General features: G+C 42.5%; 1 protein-coding gene across 3 annotated transcripts in view; it reads right to left on the bottom strand.

Moving 5' to 3' along the window:
* Window positions 1-22710, bottom strand: part of SHLD1 (shieldin complex subunit 1) — a 103602-nt gene that overhangs the window by 32054 nt on the left and 48838 nt on the right. The gene's annotated exons all lie outside the window — the stretch shown is intronic.

Genomic DNA, 22710 nt, shown 5'->3' with positions numbered 1-22710 from the left:
CATGCGACATGTGATACCAAGTGTTAACCAAGTGTTAAATATGCTGAATCCATTATTCAGAACTAACACCATCTGTAGCCAGGTAAGTGATGTCAATATTTACTGCATCTTTCCATTAGTCATTTCAATATAACTATTTGGGGGGGCACTTATTTTTATGTCAACCACAAATAAAGGCAGAGTTGAGTATGGTGTCATCTCTCTTCAAAGAGTGGATGATCAAGTCTACAGAGGAAGCAGCCCCACAAATAACCCTCCAGACCACAACATGAAAGGCACTGTAATGAAGCTGTGAGGGAGTCTAACTGAAGGCAGGGTGAAGACTGCAGAGAACGAGGGTATCCAGGCTGGACCCTGTGAAAATGTAGCCCTTCTCCAGGCCTAGAAGGAGGGAAGGGCACTCTTGGGAAAGGGAATGGGCATGAAAAACCTTAAAGTGGTACACAGGTCATGGCATGTTTTATGGGCAGCCTGCAGACTGTCTGAGTGGCAGGGGAGGGGACCAGAGTGGTGGATTCCAGGGCCGAGACAGGAGGGCTTATGGGTGGAGAGATGGGTGTGGGCCAGACTACAAGGGGCCATGACTCAAGGCCGAGTGGGGGCTGCAGAGCAGGGGTACCACAGGGCACTATGCAGACATTTTCCACCCACCCCCTTACCTAGATCCACTCTTTACCTGGCTCCACCTTGCTCTGCCCTGGGAGGCTGACCACATGGACTGCACAGATGGGCACCCCTGCCCTCTCTCTTGGGGTTGAGAACCAAAGAGAGGCCTGGCAGGAGATGCAAGGAGGGAGAAAGGTAAGGTGGGACTACTTCCCTGGCTCCCTTCCTGGGTGGTTGCCATGGGCTGACTGCATCCCTCCTCCAAGCTCACAACTCCCATCAGGCAGCCCACCCACCACGACTCCTGGGAGCACGCTCTCTCAGGCCCTGGCCATGTTTCCCCTTGTGGTTTTCTCACTCCTGCTCACAGCTTTGTACATAATCTCTTTATTAAGCTTCCCTCAAATTACCTGGTTGGGCTGTGTTATCTGTTCCCCACCGAGACCTGAACGGATGCAGTCATGCAGCAGGGAAATCGGGAGGTGGCTGAGGAAGGCATTAGAGGCAAATGCAGAGAGGGAGATGCCTGTGGGAGAAGGGGGGGGGGACTGGGGGATGGAAGGTCATGATGACAGAGAAGAGTGGGTCATTGGGGATGTGGAATGCCAGACTAGCCACAGACTACAGCACTTATGTGAAAACTGCTGTGTGCCAGGCACTATGCCACAGGCTCTAACAAAACTCACTTAACTCTTACAGCTTCCTAATGAGGCATCCCATTGAACAGATGAGGAAACTGAGGCACAGAGAGGGTGAGTGACTTGATTAAGGTCCCAAGCTAGTAAGTGGTGAAGCTCAGATTTAAACCCAGGGAAGTCTGGTACCAGAGTCATGTCCTGAAACCTCTGTGCTAGCCTGACCGCTCTGGCTGGGCAGAGAAGGGCCCTTCAGAATTCAAGATCTTGGAGGAGGCAAGGCAATGGTGATAGCAACTCTGGGGAAAGCCACCTGTGTAGATTGCTGAAGTAAGGCTACTTGAAGAAAACCTTGCTACCCTGTACAAACTCTGCCTTAGTGACAATGTAGAATCTTGTGCAGAAATCTAAAAAAAAAAAAAAAAAAAAAAAGACTATGTCCAAATAAATTACAGTCAGTTGGGAATTCCCTGGTTAGGATCCTGGGCTTTCACTGCTGAGGTCCCAGGTTCAATCCCTGGTTGGGGAACTGAGATCCTGCAAGTTGCGAGGTGTGGTCAATAACAGAAACAAAAAACCCCGCAGATTTACCACAAAACCATAATTATGTTCCTAAGAGACCTCACACTATCAAAACACATATCACATAAATAGTTATTTCAATATGGGAAAAGGAGAATGGTGGTGAGAGCTGGCGAGACTAGATAATTTTTCCTGTAGGAACTTCGACAATAAAGAGTTTAATTATATTTTGTTTACCATCTAAAAAGAATAAATGCCTTGATCACAGACCAACAGAGAACCAAAAGCAAAACATGAACAGCACAGAAAAATAACCTGCATCCAAGTTCACAACCAATGAAGACAAAGAAAAGCTGGCCTCGGGCCACTCACATAGTGTGGCCATGTGCCCTGTGCTCCACGGGCAGCCGCTTCCTTCCTCCAGCCCAGGGGAGCCTGTGAGGGCGCTCACATCACAACCGCTACGGGTCCAGAAAATGCAAAACATGCTTCCAACACACTCAGATGCATAATAACCAGTTCTCAGAATGAACTTACACCGTAAGGAAAATATTGGTCAATAATGTTTGTGTGGGGTCTCCTGCAGCAGATAAAGTCATGAAATCAACAGGGCTCTGTGATGTGTAATTATAGCAGGGCATGTCCCGTGACTTCTTTTAAACGGCATCTCACCATCTCAACTCACTACCTTAACTCAAATAACTTCCACAGCAACAACTTTCTTTTCCTTAAGGAGAAAGAGAGGAAGGGAAAATGCTCCCTAGCCAGACTCGGGTCCGCTTCTGTGGTTGTTCCCTTGACATCAGGGCAGGTTGCCATGACTGTGTGTACACTTAACTTCTTTTTGCAAGAGGGGGCAGCTGGCAGATGACATTTGTTAATCAGTACTGTTCCATACACTCATATTAAAAGGAGCCAAGAAAACCTACGCTACTGTGAATATTTATCCTTTCAGGTTCAAACTGCTAATTTGTTTTAAAGGAGGACACCCTCTCTTTGCTGTATAACAGGAGACAGTCCATAAAGGACTTTGAAAGGGATATGGTTTAGCTGAGTGTATTGCCAATGTTTAAAACTTCCTATTTTCTTGATATCTCAACACCCCTGAGCAGAGGCTGTGAGCACCTGCCAGGCGACCAGAGGTGCAGTGTGATGAGGCTGGTCCCTTCTTGCCCTTCCCTGACTGTGACTGAGTGACATTCAAACACACCAGTAAAAATCCCTTCACACCTTTTGCTTGTGTGGGGATTGTGCCTGAACCTGGGTGCTCACTCCCTCTCAGCTCCTAACCCTCTTGCTGAGTCTGTTCCTCCAGTGCTCCTCCCACGAGGCCCCCTGCCTAGCCTGCATGCCTCCCTCCTCTAGGACCTGTGAGTATATAAACCCTCTCACTTCGTATGCTTCTCCAAGTGCAGCTGTGCTGACAGCATCCTTAAGGACCCCACGAGGGGCACTGGCTCCCCATTTTCAACACACTAAGCAATCTGGTGTTTCTGAAAAGGAAGCTAAGGCCTCTGATGACTGTGGCAGTTAGGAAGACACAGACTTCAATCCACATTGCAGAAAACTGGAGATTTCATCATTAAATTCTTCCATGGGAACATATTTCCCTTAAAAATGCCAGTTAGGGAAAGAGAAATTTTTTTAGCCTGGATATGGTCAATTTATATACAAATGTATATAATTTTAACTAATTCTATTTCTTATGTTTCTGATCTATTTTAAAACATTGAATCCAGATTTCTTTTAATATGATTTATCCAATGACTGGTAATATTTCTCTCCCTGTTACCATTTGCTTTCAGCTCACTCAATTCCCTAAGCCCCCTCCTTTTTCCAAGAAGGAGAGGTTCATTTCACTCAAACCATGATCATGGGTAAAATTCATAGTCAAAATTCTAGTCCACTATAAACTATGTTTGAGAGCTACCATAAAGAGTAGCACCTCTAGTCCTCTTGACTAAAGGGTAAAAGTAGACAGTAGATAGCTGTAGGCTTTAGATCCTTGTGCAAGATGGTAACTTGGGCTGAATCTTGTCGATTCTACATCGCTACTGCTTCATTTGGGAAATAACACTTTAGATCAAGGCAAAAAGTGGATACACAGGTTAATATTTCATCCCAGATCTCTACTGCAGTGTTTAAACGATAGCTCTTCAATTATGGTGGAAGAGGAATATTAATTAATTCATTCATTGTTTAACACAAATTTCTTGAACAGCGGTTATGTGTCAGGCATTATTCTAAATGTTGAGGATACAGCAGTGAAGAAGAGAAACAAACAGCTTGCTCTCATGGAGCTTATGTTCCCACTGGTAAAACAGACAATAAACAAGCAAATAGAGACTTTAACTAGAGACAGTGATAAATCCCATGATGAAGATAAAGTAGAGGAAGGGGATAGAGAATGATGCGGATGGGGAAGCCAGGTTGGATGGGGTAGGCCAACAAGTCTTCTGGGGAGTCACATTTGAGTAGAGATCTGAAGAAAGAGAGGGAACAAACAATGTTCCAGTGGAAGAACATTCCAGGCTAAAGGACCTGTAAGTGCAAAACCTCAGAGGTGGGAATGAGCTTGTGTGTGGCTGGTGAGAAGTGGGTGAGGAGGAGGGAGCATAGCCAGGCAAGGAGGGCCCAGATCACGTGGAGCCCAGAGACCAATGGAAGAGATTTGGATTGTGTCCTAAGTACACTGGAGGGGTTTAAGCAGGAGAGTGAAGTGGCAGAACTGAAAGTTTACAAAAAGGTTGCTCTGGCTACTGCTGGAGAGTGGATCAAAGAGGGCAAGAATGTGCCTGGAGGCCAGTTAGGAGGCTACTACGGAGTTAGTGCAACATGGCAGCTTGGGCTTGGGTGGAGTGATGAAGGTGGTGAGACGCTGCCGTACCCGGAACACATCTTGGAGATAGAGCCTGTGGGACTTATTTGCGCTGGACACAGAGGATAGGTTTGGGGCCTGAAGAACTGGGTGAAGAGAAGAAAATTAGGAGAGAGGTTGAGTTGTTTGTTTGTTTGAGGGGGATCAAGAGTTCTATGTGAACTTAAGTTTGAGGTGCTTATTAGATGGCCATCTAGAGCAACTGAGTAGGTAGCTGAATGCACGTGTCTGGGGCTCAGGAAGAGCTGGCACCAGAGAAGTTAAAAGAGATCACCGAGGGACTGAGGCAGAGGGGGAAGGGAAGAGGCCTGAGGTCTGAGCCTGAGATGCTCCAAGGGGCTGGAAATCAGTTAGAAGAGCCAGAACCCAACAAAAGGAGCTGAGAAAGAGCAGCCAGTGAGGAGGAGGGAGAAGCAAGAGGAAGGAGTGTCCCAGAAGCCAAGTGAAGAACAGGTGTCCAGGAAGGGGGTGAGCAGCTGCATCAACTGTGCTGTTTGGTTAAACACGATGAGGACTGAGAACTGGCCACAGGATTTGGGAGATAAAAGGCACCACAAGTCCACAATAATAGCAGGGGTGCAGTGTGTGGAGGTAGGGGAGGCAAAAGCCCGACTGAGTGGGTTGGAGAGAAATTACGAAGAATGAAGAGAGTGTGTCAGACAAGCTAGACTCCTCTTTCACAGCCCCCCTTTGCTATAAAAAGGAACAGAGAAATGGGGCAGTAGCCGAAGAGCAATACGGGGTGAAGGGAGGATTTCTTTTTCTCAAGATGAGAGATTTTACACTGGAAAGAATGACCCCGTCAAGAGGGGAAAATCAATAATGCAGGAGAGAGGAGATAATTGGAGGTGTGATGTCCGTGACCAGGAGAGAGGAGTGGGAATTGCGTACGAGTGGAGGGAATGGCCTTAAACAGGAGCACAGACTTAGTCACTGTAACAGACAGGGGCCTCTGGGGACAGAGGCAGGTGGTAGGAGATGAGAGAGTTCTTTTTCTGCTGTTTGAATTTTCTCAGTAAAATGAGAAGCAAGAAGCAAGGTTTATGGCTCATAGGGTGATGCTTAACAGAGAGCGAAATGACCCTGCTTCCTCTAGACCCGGGCAACAAGCAGCCGATGGTCCGATGGGGGCACCAAAGTCCACTGGGCAGCCCAGCTCCCCACGTAAGAACTGGCAACTGCCAAACCCAATACTTTTTCTTTGTTTCTTTTTCTTTTTGTCTCGCTCTTTTTTTTTGTTTGTTTGTTTGTTTTGTGATTGATTCCCATTGCGGAGTTTACTCATGTTGTAAACTGAGCTACAATTTAGTTTTAGCAAAATAATACAGTGTATAACATTTAAATTAATGCTGTTAATTTTTTAGTTTTGTCGTTTATTGCTTTGGTTTTTTAATTGTATTAAGCACAGTAAGCCTAAGGAGCTTTTTTTTTTTTTATCTTAAGCATTCTTACCACACACACACAAAACAAATTAACTCTGTGAGGTAGTGAATGTGTTAATTATTTTGATCTTGGCAATCATTTCACAGTGTATAAGTATATCAAACCATCACACTGTAAACTTGAAATATATACAATTATATTATTGTCACTTATTTCTCAATAAAGCTGTAAAAAAAATGCTAAGCCCATTTCTAAGAAGAGGAAACAGTTGGGAGAACCTGACTTAGCAGCCAGGAGAAGGCAAAAGAAGGCAAATCTCTGAGGAATCAAAACCAGGCAGGGAAAAGCTACTAATCCTTCAGCAACACTTAAAAAATTAAAAATATTTGATCCATTTGCTTTCAATTTCCCTAGTGAACCTTTCCTACTTAGTGAGAAAAATATTAATGTTCCAATAGGGAAAATAGGCTAAGGACATTTACAAAGAATTCATAGGTAAAAAACGTGAATGGCCAATCCATACGAAAAAATTACTGCATTTCACCCATAGAGGCAGAAAGTAGAATGGTGGTTGCCAGGGGTGGGGGTGAGGGAAATAGAGAGTTAGTGTTTAAAGGGTACAGAGTTTCAGATTGGGAAGAAGAAAAAGCTCTGGATTTGGATGGTACATAAAAAAAATTCTGGATTTGGGTGGTATAAAAAGTCCTGGATGGTACAATGTACGTATTGCCACTAAACTATACATTTTAAAAAATGGTTAATATGGTAAATTTTATGTTATATGTTATATACCACAAATTTTAAAAAATTGCATTTAATTGGTAAAGAAATGCAAATTAAAACAACGAGATGGGGACTCCCTTGGTGGCGCAGTGGTTAAGAATCCACCTGCTAATTCAGGGGACACGGGTTTGAGCCCTGGTTCGGGAAGATCCCACATGCCACGGAGCAACTAAGCCCATGTGCCACAACTACTGAGCCTACACTATAGAGCCCGCGAGCCACAACTACGGAGCCCGTGTGCCTCAACTACTGAAGCCTGTGCGCCTAGAGCCCCGTGCTCCGCAACAAGAGAAGCCACCACAATGAGAAGCCCACGCACCGCAATGAAGAATAGCCCCCACTCGTCGTAACTAGAGAAGGCCTGCGCAGCAACGAAGACCCAATGCAGCCAAAAAACAAAAACAAAAACGAGATGACAGTTTGCACCCATACTCTATCCTCAGTGAGGTCACCGGGTGGGTAAGACCCTGTGGAAGAGGTGGATGTTACCCAGAATGCAGGTAGACCAGCCCCCCCTCCCAGCTTGCTGGGTGGAGGATAAGCAGTGTCACTTTCCCAGAGGGCTATGGGACTCAAATGCTTTGACACTGTAATTTGGCTGTCAAGAGTCTATTCTAAAGAAAGCATCAGTAGCCAGGCTCAGAATATCTAACTAAGTGCATATGTATGCATCCACTGTATGCTGGAAGGCCAGGAGGGCACCACCAATGGATGACAACTTGGAGGAGTGTCTGGAAGACACAAAGCACAATGGGCAAGACAGACCATAAAACTCAAAGGTGCTGGACACCCACACCCCACCTAGCTGAAAGAAAATGGAATGCAAAAAGTGAGTTTTCTAGCAGAATCTGAAATGATCCTGCAGTAAGAAGCAGGAGGAGCTGGAAGGAGAAAGTGTGGGGAAGGGAGGGGGAGGAGGTCTGTCTGGATATTATTTAAAGGGATCAGTAGAGTTGAGCCAGGCCTCCCCCATCACGCACCATAAACATGTTCCTTCTCAGAGCTGCCAGCTCTGGTGTGTGTCAGCAGGATGCAACACAAAACGCATGCAACACTGATGTGCACAGTGGCATTACCTGTAAGAGTAAAAATATTAATAATAGCTGGCAAAAATGGGTAATAAATTATGGCATATCTATATAATGCAATATTTTTCAGCAATTAAAAATGATATTTTTGAATTTAGATGATATCAGAAAAGGCTCACAGTATAATGTCTAAAGAAAACAGACAATTGGCAAAAATTGAATCAGGTCTGTGGAATAATCCACAGTGGAGCTCTGTATAAATGTTGATTTTTCTGATTTTGATAATTCTACTGTAGTTGTATAAGAGAATGTCCCATTTTAGGAAATACACATTGTACTAAAGTATTTATGAGTGAAGGAGCATTATGTCTACACTTACTCTCAAATGATTAAGAGAAAAAATAATATAATTCTCAAATGAATAAGAGAATGATGAAGCAAATGTGGTAGAATATTCTCAATGGGAGAATATGAGTGCAGGGTATAATTTTTTAGAAAGGCAAATAACCCAATTTAAAATAAAGAGCCAGTGATATGGACAGATAATTCACAGGAGAATAAATTAAAATATCTAAGAAAATTATACAGGATGATGCTCAAACCTTACTAGTAATCAGAGAAATGCCAATTAGAACAATGAATTCTTGTTTTTCACCCATATCAGTAAGGATGTGGGAAAACAGTCACACTCAGACATTTTTGGTACAGGCTTTTGGAGTGTTAGCAGTACTTATAACAAATTTGGAAATGTGCATGCCCTTTGATGCAGTAATTCCATCTTCTATGCACCTATTCTACAGAATGAAAAAAAGCAGCATGCAAAATTATACGTAGAGAATGACCCTTATTTAGTTTAAAAAAAGAAAGAGCTACAAGTAAATCACAAAAATGGTAACAATGATTAAGGATTATCTCCAGGTTTTAAAAAGGAGATGGTTTTCTTCTCAGCATTGCTTTTAAAAATGTATGAAATACTCAAACAAGCAGGAAACGTGCAAAACCGAAAACAGCAAACCTCCATGTACCCAGCAACCATAGTTAAGTGATGTTAAGAGTTATGAGAAAATAAGTCATTTAATATATTTGAAGACCATCCCAACTTCTTTCCATCCTTTTCATCCTAGAGTTTCTTCTTTCTAAGCTTTTTTCTTTAAGCTTGTTTGTATTTTACAATGTTAACCTATTACCATTATAACAAACACGAACCTTTTGAAAAGCAGCGTTGAATGGAAACAAGCAAATCATTTATTTGCACATTGCTCAGAATGCCTGGGAGACCTGGGTAATTCCCTCTATTTGTTATTGGAGAAACTGGGGTACTGTCAGGTACCTCCACTTGCATGCCATAAGATTGGCTAGTTACAGGTCTCTGAGTGGAAACAAAATGCCATTTAGAAACCAGTAGATTTCACATCTGAATGCCCAGGTAACTCTTCAGTGGATCAGTACCTGGTGAAACAGCAGTTGCAACATGACTGAGCGGGAAGGAAGGCCTGTGCAGATCACCTTTCTTTCTAGTACAACCACTTTGTTACTGTTGAAGAATTTAAGTCCTAGAGCAAGCATGTGACTTGCTCAAGACCAGACCAGGAACTCATATAGGGGAAAATAAAGGAAGGGCTCTACCAGCAGCCTGGTACTGGATCTCTCTTTCCCTTTTTGGAAAATGAGGGCTAAAAGGCACCATAGCTTTGAGAAGGTATCCCAGGATGTTCCACTGAAAATAGGTTCCCTCCAGATTTCCCACACCTTGAGCCTGGTCAGTGCCCCCTTCAGTGGACACAAGAGAAGGGGCTTTTCCCTTGTACTGGGTCCCTGGTCTTGTTCAGGTTGAGATTGTTCATCCAAATCCAAAAGTCTGCTTGGTGATCAATCTGTGCTTCTCAAGTATCAGCTCTTTGGCCCTACTGTATGATAAGAAATTATATAATTGGCCTCATTGTTGGGATTTAAGGACACACACATGAACGCACACAATCACAGCCCCACAGCTCTGGATTTTCACTTTATATCTCTCAAGAAGATGAACAACAGAAGCAGTAAATATCAATTCACCTGACCCAACATGATGGACTTTTAAATGAAATGACCACTTGGCCAATAGCCCACGTGGTTGCCAAGACTCCAAGATGACCCCTAATGATCCCCATCTCCTGGTATTCACACTCTTGAGCAGCCTCCTTCCATGCTGTAGTGGGGTAGGCCTGTGTGATGCATAGAACATGGTAGAAGTGATGGTCTGTTGCTTCCAAGACTAGATTATAAAAGGCACTGTGGCTTCTGTTTTGAGCACCCTCCACCTCTCTCTCTCTTTCTCTCAACTCACTTGGGGGAGAAGTCACCTGTTATGTCTTGAGGACACTCAGCAGCCCTGTGGAGGGGCCTGGAGAACTGAAAACTCCAGCCAGGAGTGACATGAGTGAATCTTCTTGGAAGCAGATCCTCCAGCTCCAGTCAAGGCTTTGGCTTGACTGTAACCTCATGAGAGACTTAGAGCCAGAAGCCCCCAGCTAAGCCACTCCCAGATTTTTGACCCCCAGAAACTGTGAGGTAATGAATGTTTGTTGTTTTAAGCTGCTGAATTTTGGGGTAATTTGTTTTCACTCCCAATAGGTAACTGAGCTCACTGTCCCTCAATACCCAGTATGCTACAACAAAGTTTTTACCAAACTGTATTTTAGAGGTTAAGAAATGTTGGTCACAGACTTCCATATGATTTTTTTTGAATTTTATTTTATTTATTTTTTATACAGCAGGTTCTTATTAGTTATCTATTTTATATAAATTTATTTATTTATTTTTATTTGTTTATTTTTGTCTGCACTGGGTCTCCGTTGCTGTGTGCGGGCTTTCTCTAGTTGTGGCGAGCAGGGCCTACTCTTCGTTGCAGTGTGCGGGCTTCTCATTGCGGTGCCTTCTCTTGCTGCGGAGCAGGGGCTCTAGGCACGCGGGCTTCAGTAGCTGTGGCGCACGGGCTTAGTTGCACATTGGAATGTAGGATCTTCCCAGACCAGGGCTCGAACTGTGTGCCCTGAATTGGCAGGCAGATTCTTAACCACCGAGCCACCTGGGAAGTCCCCATAATTTCTTATGTTCTCAGTTGATTAAACTCTGATTGTAAAAGATGTTTCAAAGGACTACAGATTGTTGCCATAACCCAATACCTGAGCAAACTGTGCCTTTCAAAGTAGGACTGGGAAACTCTCTCATAAAGGTTTTCAGGGGGCTGCCTCCGAGCAGGCTCCCCCTGAGCAGGCTGCTGACATCCTCCATGTGCCTCTCAGAGGGCTCTGGATCTGGGACAATACATCAGGCTCTCAGGTATGGCCTGGCTGGCTTTGTCATCCCTGGTCTCTTTCTCCAGGACACGGTAAATCAAAGACCCCGGCTAAAGCTTATCCATTAAACCCGGAGATGAAAAGAAGACAAGACGAAAGGAGACATAAATAAAACCTTTCCCCTGTGAGACAGCCTGGCAGCAGCCTAAGCGATCATTTAATATCAGCCTGAAGTAACATTTTCCTTTCTTTATTTTATGAACTTTACTTGGACCTCCACAGTCAGTTTTTTTTAAACCTACCCGTGACAAACAACTCTGAGTTTGCTGATAAATATATTGCTGTGGGAAAATGTCTTCTAATCTGGACATTTCAGAAATGGGTTGCTTGGGTTTTCTATCCCTAAAGGGTAAATGTAAATTCGAAGACAGCAGAGACTGTATCTAGTTCACACTTTCTCCCCAGGAGCTATAGCACAGTGCACTTATTCACCAACTATGAATTTACTTTCCTTCTTTGAAGGCCTATCAGTCAAAGGGTATCTGCTGAGTGCCTATGGGTACAGCATGGTGGAAGGAGCTGTAAGGGCCATGAAACTTAACATGGCATAGACCTGAGGCACTGAAAAATACTATCAGGTCCCCATGTGTGTCCACTGGAATTCAGTAGTTCTTTAGGCATAAACACAAACATGTGACTTTCTTAGCAAATGACCTGCTGTTTAAATAGTCTATAGAGTTGCTATGGTGCCTGAAATCAATAAACATTCATTGAGTATTTATTATATGTAATGAAGGCAAAGCAGTTACAAAGGTGAGCATTACAGTTAATAAGCCAAGTTTGAGATGGAAAATAATGGATAAAGGTAAGAGTATAGATGATTTTTTTCCTTCTCATGTTCTGTATTTTCAAAGTATCCTAAAATTAGCATGCATTGGTTTTAAAAATCAGAAGAAAATGAATGGTATTCCTGAAGGGGTGGAATTAGGTGAAAGGGGGAAAAATATTAGGCAAGTCAGCAAAAATGAGTCAGGGAAAGGCGACCTCTGCTGGTGAACCATTACGATGAAGAGCACGCGCTTTGGAGTCTGCAGGTCTGGGTTCAAATCTCAGCATCGCTGCAATATTAGCTGTGTCTGTGGGGAGGTAATTTTGCCTTTCTGAGCCTCAGTTTCCTGATCTATAAAATAGGGATAAGAGTGTCTTCTTTAGGTAGAGAATGAAGATTAAATGAGATAATACACTGAAGGATCTCAGCTCAGTAAATGGTGGCTATCATTTCTATATTATTATGGGTGACAGTGAGTGATATCTGATACAGCTCTTGGTGTTACTATAGCAACCCCAGATTTCTCTCCTGATACACAGCTGTAGAGCTCTCTCCTACCCCATTCTTCTACCACCTTTTTTTTTTTTTTACCGTTTTCTCTTCTCTTTTCTCCACTGCTTTTGTCTCTGCCAGTTGGAACCAGTAACACTCACTGGGGTGCTTAGGTCTGCAGGCAAATTCCAGACACTTAACAATGTAATATCATGAAGTCCAACCATCAAGTAAAACTTGATGGAGAAGAAGCAGTAATAGGTATTTTGAAAAAACCTGGCTCATTTCTAGATAAGTCCCAAACAACCATCAGTCCTTTTTGTTTGTTTCTTTCTGCTTTGTACTTTGAGGAAATAGTGCTGTAAATATATGACGATTTCTCTAATTGTTATTTTCTGATATTTGCATTTTCTCCTCTTCCACAGAAAAGTATAGAAGAGGCTCTTCATCACAGAATTAACTTTACAAGCAAAGGAAAAATGTACTAATTTACTCCACTAAAACTAAAATTCTTCCAGCCTCTCTGCGCATGTCACTTGTCAGAGGCCTTTCCTGGCCATGGTGCTTAAATTGCACCCCATCTCTTATGCTGTATGCCTTTTCTTCATAGTACCAGCTGATACAGTATTTATTTATTTGTTTTGTTGTGTATTTACCCCTTCTGTACTGCCTCCAAACAGGACCCTGGTAACTAGAATAAAAGCTCCTTGAAGGCAGGGTCTTCATCTATTTTGTTCACTATGTATGCCCAGTGCCAAGCACAGGGCCTGGCACATAGCAGATGCACAATAAACATTTATCGAATGGATAAATGAACAACAACCACTGCATTTTAAAGAATCCAGTCATCAGGGGTTCAGGTAAACAACCGATTACAATATGGAGAAAACAGAAAAGAACTCAGCATGTTGGTGAGGCATTAACACCTGGTGAGAGAGATACACATGGAAAAATTACTTCTCATTAACCTAATGATTTGCTCTAGAAAGCAGAGAGAAATTTTAACTGAGTTTGAATCTTGGTATAATCTACTAAAAATATGATCCACAAACTTTACAGAAATCTCTCCACCACAGAAAATTTAATCAACAGAAACGAATAGCCAGCCACCCATTCACTTACTTGTTCAAAGATATCAGAATTTATTTTTATTTTTTTAATTTTTTTTTGTGGTATGCAGCCCTCTCACTCTTGTGACCTCTCCCGTTGCGGAGCACAGGCTCCGAACGCCTAGGCTCAGCGGCCATGGCTCACAGGCCCAGCCGCTCCGCGGCATGTGGGATCTTCCCGGACCGGGGCACGAACACTTGTCCCTGGCATCGGCAGGCGGACTCTCAACCACTGTGCCACCAGGGAAGCCCAGATATGAGAACTTTTAAAAATTGAAGGACTCAAATTTCATGCATCATAATCTCTAAGAAATAGTTATTAATAGTATTTATTACCATTTTCAAGTTGCCTATTAAGTACCAGGGCACAGTAAGCAGTGCTTTATATGCTCTGTACATCAAAGCGTCCTGGCCTATAACCTCATGCTGGGCCATGATGAAATTCTCACCAGTCCACGGCCAAGTGGGAAAACTAGTGACTAGAGACTAGTTATTTTGGGATTAGGTTCTTCTTCCATTTTGGATATTAAAATATCCTTCCTTGGGCTTCCCTGGTGGCGCAGTGGTTGAGAGTCCGCCTGCCGATGCAGGGGACACGGGTTTGTGCCCTGGTCCGGGAGGGTCCCACATGCTGCGGAGCGGCTGGGCCCGTGGGCCATGGCCACTGAGCCTGCGCGTCTGGAGCCTGTGCTCTGCAGCGGGAGAGGCCACAACGGTGAGAGGCCCACGTACGGCAAAAAAAGAAAAAGAAAAAGAAAAAGAAAATATCCTTCATTTCACAAAATGATGGGGGATTTGTGGAGTGACTGGTATAGGCTGTTTTTAAGATCTTTTGCTGGCAAAATAAAAAGTTGGGCCAATCTCTGTTGGGCCTCAAAAAAAGGAGGAGGAGGAGGAGAGAGACGAGGAGAACCCAAACTGTATCCAAACACTGCCAAATGTCTCCAGGGGACAAAATCACCCCTGGTTGAGAATCACTGGTATGGAGTGAAAACTTGAGTTATCTACACAAGTGAGGGAGCATGGATACATTGTTATAAGACATAGAATACTAGTAATTAGAAGAAAATTTGTCCTGGCCTGTAGCTGGAGCTGCCGAGGGCCATTCTTAGTGGCAGAGTGGCAGTCCCCTCAGGAGCAAGCTGGAGTGTGGCACTGGGGACCCACCTCACAAGAGACACACAGCTTTCCCAACGTGGACGCCGCTAATCAGACACCTGACCGAAGGGATGTGCCCACAAAGGGAAAAGGGGATTTAAGTGTGAACGCAGAACAAATAAATCTAATTCTAAGGATCTGTTTAAGGAGAGCATATCTGTTCCCCACCCCTGTAAATTATTTTTTTATTTTTATTTTATTTTTTAAAATATCCTATTGGAGTATAATTGCTTTACAATGTTGCGTTAGTTTCTGCTGTACAACAAAGTGAATCAGCTATATGTGTACATATATCCCCATATCCCCTCTGTCTTGAGCCTCCCTCCCACCCTCCCTATCCCACCCCTCTAGGTGGTCACAAAGCATCGAGCTGATTTCCCTGTGCTACGCAGCAGCTTCCCACTAGCTATATCTATTTTACATTTGGTTGTGTATATGTCAATGCTACTCTCTCACTTCATCCCATGTTACCCTTTCCCCCGTGTCCTCAAGTCCATTCTCTACGTCTGCGTCTTTATTCCTGCCCTGCCACTAGGTTCATCAGTACTATTTTTTTTTTATATTCCATGTATGTGCATTAGCATACGTTAGCATAGTATTTTTCTCTTTCTAACTTCATTCTGTATGACAGTCTCTAGGTCCATCCACATCTCTGCAAATTGAATAATTTCGTTCCTTTTTATGGCTGAGTAATAATTGCATTATTTACATATGTATCACATCTTCTTTATCCATTCTTCTGTTGATGGACATTTAGGTTGCTTCCATGTCCTGGCTATTGTAAATAGTGCTGCAATGAACATTGTGGTACATGTATCTTTTTGAATTATGGTTTTCTCAGGGTATATGCCCAGTAGTGGGATTGCTTGGTCATATGGTAAATTTATTTTTGGCTGCATTGGGTCTTTGTTGCTGCACACAGTCTTTCTCTAGTTGTGGCGAGCTGGGGCTACTCTTCACTGTGGTACGTGTGCTTCTCATTGTGGTGACTTCTCTTTGTTGTGGAGCATGGGCTCTAGGTGCGCGGGCTCAGTAGTTGTGGTGCACGGCCTTAGTTGCTCCACAGCATGTGGGATCTTCCCAGACCAGGGATCGAACCCATGTCCCCTGCTTTGGCAGGAGGATTGTTAACCACTGTGCCACCAGGGAAGTCCTTATTTTTAGTTTTTTTAAGGAAGCTCCATACTGTTCTCCATAATGGCTGTATCAATTTACATTTCCACCAACAGTCCAGTAGGGTTTCCTTTTCTCCACACCCTCTCCAGCACTTATTGTTTCTAGATTTTTGATGATGGCCATTCTGACTGGTATGAGGTGATACCTCATTGTAGTTTTGATTTGTATTTCTCTAATGATTAGTGATGTTGAACATGTTTTCATGTGTTCGCTGGCAATCTGTATGTCTACTTTGGAGTGGTGTCTATTTAGGTCATCTGCCCATTTTTGGATTGGGGTGTTTGTTCTTTTGATATTGAGCTACATAAGCTTCTTGTATATTTTGACGATTAATCCTTTATCAGTTGCTTCATTTGCAAATATTTTCTCCCAATCTGAGGGTTGTCTTTTTGTCTTGTTTATGGTTTACTTTGCTGTGCAAAAGCTTTTAAGTTTCATTAGGTCCCATTTGTTTATTTTTTATTTTATTTCCATTACTCTAGGAAGTGGGTCAAAAAGGATCTTGCTGGGACTTCCCTGGTTGCACAGTGGTTAAGAATCCACCTACCTAGGGCTTCCCTGGTGGCGCAGTGGTTGAGAGTCCGCCTGCCAATGCAGGGGACACGGGTTCAAGCCCTGGTCTGGGAAGATCCCACATGCCACGGAGCAACTGGGCCCGTGAGCCACAATTACTGAGCCTGCGCGTCTGGAGCCTGTGCTCCGCAACAAGAGAGGCCGCGATAGTGAGAGGCCCGCGCACCACGATGAAGAGTGGCCCCCGCTTGCCACAACTGGTGAAGGCCCTCGCACAGAAACGAAGACCCAACACAGCCATAAATAAATAAAAAAAAAAAAAAAAAAAAAAAAAAAGAATCCACCTGCCAATGCAGGGGACATGTGATCCAGCCCTGGTCTGGGAAGATCCCACATGCTGCAGAGCAACTAAGCCTGTGTGCCACAACTACTGAGCCTGTGCTCTAGAGCCCATGAGCCACAACTACTGAGCCTGCGTGCCACAACCACTGAAGCCCATATGCCTAGAGCCCGTGCTCTGCAACAAGAGAAGCCACCACAATGAGAAGCCCACACACTGCAACGAACACTGCAACTAGAGAAAGCCCGCATGCAGCAATGAAGACCCAACACAGCCAAAAATAAATAAATAAATTAATTAATTAATTAATTAACTTAAAAAGAAAAAGGATCTTGCTGTGATTTATGTCATAGAGTGTTCTGCTATGTTTTCCTCTAACAGTTTTATAGTGTTTGGTCTTACATTTAGGTCTTTAATCCATTTTGAGTTTAGTTTTGTGTATGGTGTTAGGAAGTGTTCTAATTTCATTCTTTTACATGTAGCTGTCCAGTTTTCCCAGCACCATTTATTGAAGAGGCTGTGTTTTCTCCATTGTGTGTTCTTGCCTCCTTTGTCAAAGATAAGGTGACCATATGTGCGTGGGTTTGTCTCTGGGCTTTCTATCCTGTTCCATTGATCTATATTTCTGTTTTTGTGCCAGTACCATACTTTCTTGATTAATGTAGCTTTGTAGTATAGTCTGAAGTCAGGGAGCTGATTCCTCCAGCTCCGTTTTTCTTTCTCAAGAACGTTTTGGCTACTCGGGGTCTTTTGTGTTTCCATACAAACTGTGAAATTTTTTGTTCTAGCTCTGTGAAAAATGCCATTAGTAATTTGATAGGGATTGCACTGAATCTGTAGATTGCTTTGGATAGTATAGTCATTTTCACAATGTTGATTCTTCAAGTCCAAGAACAGGGTATATCTTTCCACCTGTTTGTATTGTCTTTGACTTCTTTCATCAGTATCTTATAGTTTTCTGCATATAAGTCTTTTGCCTCCTTAGGTGGGGTTTATTCCTAGGTATTTTATTTTTTTTTTGTTGCAATAGTAAACGGGAGTGTTTCCTTAATTTCTCTTTCTGATTTTTCATTGTTAGTGTATAGAAATGCAGGAGATTTCTGTGCATTAATTTTGTATCCTGCTACTTTACCAAATTCATTGATTAGCTCTGGTAGTTCTCTGGTGGCATCTTTAGGATTTTCTTTGTATAGTATTATGTCATCTGCAAAGAGTGACAGTTTTACTTCTTCTTTTCCAATTTGGATTCCTTTTATTTCTTTTTCTTCTCTGACTGCTGTGGCTAAAAATTCCAAAACTATGTTGAATGATAGTGGTGAGAGTGGACAACCTTGTCTTGTTCCTGATCTTAGAGCAAATGGTTTCAGTTTATCCCCACTGAGAATGATACTGGCTGTGGGTTTGTCATATATGGCCTTTATTATGTTGAGGTAGGTTCCCTCTATGCCCACTTTCTGGAGACTTTTTATCAAAAATGGGTGTTGAATTTTGTCAAAATATTTTTCTGCATCTATTGAGATGATCATATGGTTTTTATCCTACAGTTTGTTAATATGGTGTATCACATTGATTGATTTGCATATATTGAAGAATCCTTGCATTCCTGGGATAAACCTCACTTGATCATGGTGTATGATCCTTTTCATGTGATTCCGTTTGCTAGTATTTTGTTTGCTATTGTTTTGTTGAGGATTTTTGCATCTATGTTCATCAGTGATATTGGCCTGTAGTTTTCTTTCTTTGTGACATCATTTTCTGGTTTTGGTATCAGGTTTTGGTGGCCTCATAGAATGAGTTTGGGAGTGTTCCTCCCTCTGCTATATTTTGGAACAGTTTGAGAAGGATAGGTGTTAGCTCTTCTCTAAATGTTTGATAGAATTCACCTGTGAAGCCATCTGGCCCTGGGCTTTTATTTGTTGGAAGATTTTTAATCACAGTTTCAATTTCAGTGCTTGTAATTGGTCTGTTCATGTTTTCTATTCCTTCCTGGTTCAATATTGGAAGGTTGTACTTTTCTAAGAATTTGTCCATTTCTTCCAGGTTGTACATTTTATTGGCATATAGTTGCTTGTAGGAGTCTCTCATGATCCTTTGTATTTCTGCGGTGTCAGTTGTTACTTCAAGGAGAGCATATCTGTTAATGCTATCAAGATTTACTCTAAACAGTAGTTAGTATTCATTTCATGGAATTAAAATGGGTTGCCCATTTTTGTGCAAGCATGTACATTCAGCTCCTTTCTACTATTTAGTTGTACATCTAGTTCTTTAGTGACTTTTTGTAAAGCTGTCACTTTAATCACTTATGAACACAGTTTTAGAAAGAAGAATCCACCCCAACACTTCTCACCTCCTCTTATGAAAAATTCTTTTATAGTTCCACCTCTGGAAGGACATTCTAATGATGCATGTGCCACAGATCTGTATCTGCCACTATGGAAACTCATTTTAAAATGCCACCCCCCTTAAATTCCTTCATGGCATATTAACTTGATGTTCTAAAACAAATATTTTACCACGAATTAACTCCTAGCAAATAGTAAGATCAACCTAACTAACCTGACTTCTATAGCCCTTCCGCCATCTGTAAATGTGTTTCTTATACATTCTTAAAGGGATCTTTTGTTAGTCATTAGGCTTTATTATATTCTCCACTAAAATCTACTAAATCACTAATATTTAAAATAAAGCAATATAGTTCTCAAGATATGAGTCTATTAATGAGAGTATTCATTCACCAAATGCATTGGGTAAGATACATTATGAGGAAACCCACTCAGATTGTCTGTGAGAGTTAAAAAGTGGGGATGACCTAAACATCCACCAACAGACATCACATCAGATAAAGTATGGTCCAACCATACAGTGAAATACTCTGCAGCCACCAAAAATATGAGATTTACATGTACTAAAATGGCAAGATGCCTTAATATAGCATTAAGTGAAAAGAGTAAGATACAAAATGGTATGTATAGTAAAATCCCATTTGCATTTCTAAAAAACAGATATATGAGCTGTTTGTGTTATGTGTAATATATGTGGTGTATGTGTATGTGTGTATATGTATGTATGTGTAAGTATAACTGTATGTATGTATATGCTTATAATTGCATAGAAAATATCTGGAAAGATGCACAGAAGTTATTTATGATGATCTCTAGGGAGAAGTACTGAAGAGACACGAGACTTTTATATTTCATTTCATACCCTTCTGTGTTATTTATTTAAATAAATTTTTAAAATGGATGACTAATGTCTTCATCACTAATATAACTATCATACATATACCAAAGCGGGGACCTCCCTCCAAAAATGTAGCAGCAAGTCTGCAACAAGAAAGATATGCTTTGGATTTTCTCTACAGCTCATTTCCTGAAATCACTAATGGCTTCCAGGGAGCACGAATCCTGAAGCCTGACAAAGAAAGGCTATATCTTTAAAAAGGAAGTCTCCAGGGCACTGCTTTTCCAGTAGTGTTCAAATAATTCTAGGGTTATCTGGTTTGCCAAATTGGGAACATTCCACAGAAATAGGACTCTAACTTGTGAAACTGCTTTGAATAATGCAGTATCCTATATATTATTTTCAGAAATATTTTCAGAAGTCAGGAGTTTACACTGTATTTCTGGATTTTAATTTTTTTAAGACCAAAATGATATCATTGTCCCAATTTTGAATCACAATTCAAGCAGAATCAAATGTGGCCAAGAGCTGCCCTTGGCCCAGCATAGGAAAGGGACCCAAGACAGACAGCACAGCCCTGCGGGGCTGCAGCTGAAAGCAGTGGGCGCTGTCCCAGCATGTGGCTGCTAGCCAGCTGACTTCTAAGCTAGTGTGCTCATGAACACAATGAGGATTCAAGGCAGAAAATTACAGGTGATGGTTACAGGACAACTCACTTGCTCTCAGGTACTAAAAGCAAGTCTTGCCGTGAAAGACACAATGTGTGGCATATTAGTGGAGAAGATGGTGACAGAGGGCTGGCAACCATCACTGCCACTCCACACCCTCTCTCACCCCAAGTCACTCAGTTTACATCCCCTGGGTGCACAGAAACAAAAACAGGGGATACAGATAAGGAATGTTGGTACACCTTAACTGATCAGCACAGCATAGGCAGGCAAGATGGCTAGGAAAGTCAATTCTCCCATCACTCTGAAGAGACATAGTGATGCTGAATCTCTCTGTCCATGGCCAGAAGCAGATGCCAGCGACCTCAACAGATCCAGGGACAACACTGTGGGCCTCTGTTCCACTTCTATCAAGATTATTGTTTGATTTCTTTTAGCCCTAAACCCAATTCCTTCAGAACTTGGGAAGCAGTTTATCAGAACTCAGGCCTGACTGGTAAGAGTAGAAATGGGCAAAAGGCATTTATTGCAGATAATACGCTTTCTCACAGTAATACAGGAAAATGATCAGTGCTCTTAACCATCACAAGAGATGGATATATGATAGAAGAAAAAGAGACAAGTGTCTTAATTTTCAACAGGGAGGAAGAAGGTATAATCCAGAAATCTATACATTATGGACCATTGAGCCTGATGCTTAAACAAGAGTTAAAAGTATAGAGGTGAGGACTGATATTTGTGACACCTGTTGTGTGTCCAACCCCATTGGTTAGGTGTTATTAGCCCCATAAAACAGTTGAAAAAACTGAGGCTCAGAGAAGTTCTTAACATGCCTAAGGACACCCAGTAAAAAATGATAAAGCCCTTTAAACCCCAAAAGCTGTACTTTCTCCCCATTCAACAGAGAAAAGGAGGTCGCCAGGCCCAGCCATGTGTCCTACAACATTAGGCTCACCTCTGTCTGATCACAAATTTAGCAGACAGTTCAAATATTTACATTCTTACTTTGTTGCCTGTCCCAAAGTACCTTTTTCCTGTCTAAAGAAACCGAAAAATGTACCACTTGTAGAAAGGTCTAATTTCTTTATTTCAAGAAACTAAAAGGGTGATGGGGAACTGATTGATAAAGGACAGTGAGCAGGGGAAACACAGTCATGTTACGGCAGCTTCATGACTGTTAGACCAAGAGCTGAGCATCAGGTACAGCTTTCCTAGGTCTGGCAAGACAAGATTATCTTCTGGGAGGGAAAGGGGGCATTTGGGGACAGTGCTGTAAGATTTTTGTTTTTCCCTCAGCTGATCACCGTGGGATGCTGCCAGGGTTCCTGCTGCCTGGACTCCACAAGATCTCCCGGGCTGGGCAAAGGCCCTATACACCACCAGCACATAATTCTCTTTTCAGTAAATAAACTGCCAAAGAGTCTGAATATGTGGCATCTCTTGGGTTGTTTGTTGTTTTTCCCCTTGTCTTCAAACACTTCAAGTTTACCAAGTCAATAGGAAATATCTCATGCAAAACTGAACAAGAGGGCTTCCCTGGTGGTGCAGTGGTTGAGAATCTGCCTGCCAATGCAGGGGACACGGGTTCAAGCCCTGGTCTGGAAAGATCCCACATGCCGCGGAGCAACTAAGCCTGTGAGCCACAGCTACTGAGCCTGTGCGTCTGGAGCCTGTGCTCCGCAACAAGAGAGGCTGCGATAGTGAGAGGCCCGTGCGCCGCGATGAAGAGTGGCCCCTGCTTGCTGCACTAGAGAATGCCCTCACACAGAAACGAAGATCCAACGCAGCCAAAAATAAATAAATAAATTTATAAAAAAGAATTATTATTTTTAAAAAAAAGCTGAACAAGATCCGGCTTCTAAACATAAATCCCTGTTAGATGCACCAGCACATGTATCCACATATCCATGCCAGTGGAAAAATGTCAAGTGCACTGGTCTACAGGGTTAGGTAGGTGACAGACAGCTTCATCTAGGGCAATGTCTGCAATGGAATTCCTGTTAGGCCATCACGGAAATGTTCTTCTACAGTCCCAGATTGGTTCCAAGACAGTGAAAGATTTTTACAGGATGTGGCAGACCCTGAACAAACAAAACTAGCCTGCAGGGACCTTAAAGTCACGTAGAAAACAC

The sequence above is a fragment of the Mesoplodon densirostris genome, chromosome 16 (genome assembly GCF_025265405.1).
Source record: "Mesoplodon densirostris isolate mMesDen1 chromosome 16, mMesDen1 primary haplotype, whole genome shotgun sequence".
NCBI lineage: Eukaryota > Metazoa > Chordata > Mammalia > Artiodactyla > Ziphiidae > Mesoplodon > Mesoplodon densirostris.
The sequence above is the reverse complement of the archived record's forward strand: the minus strand, read 5'-3'. Positions and strand labels throughout refer to the sequence as shown.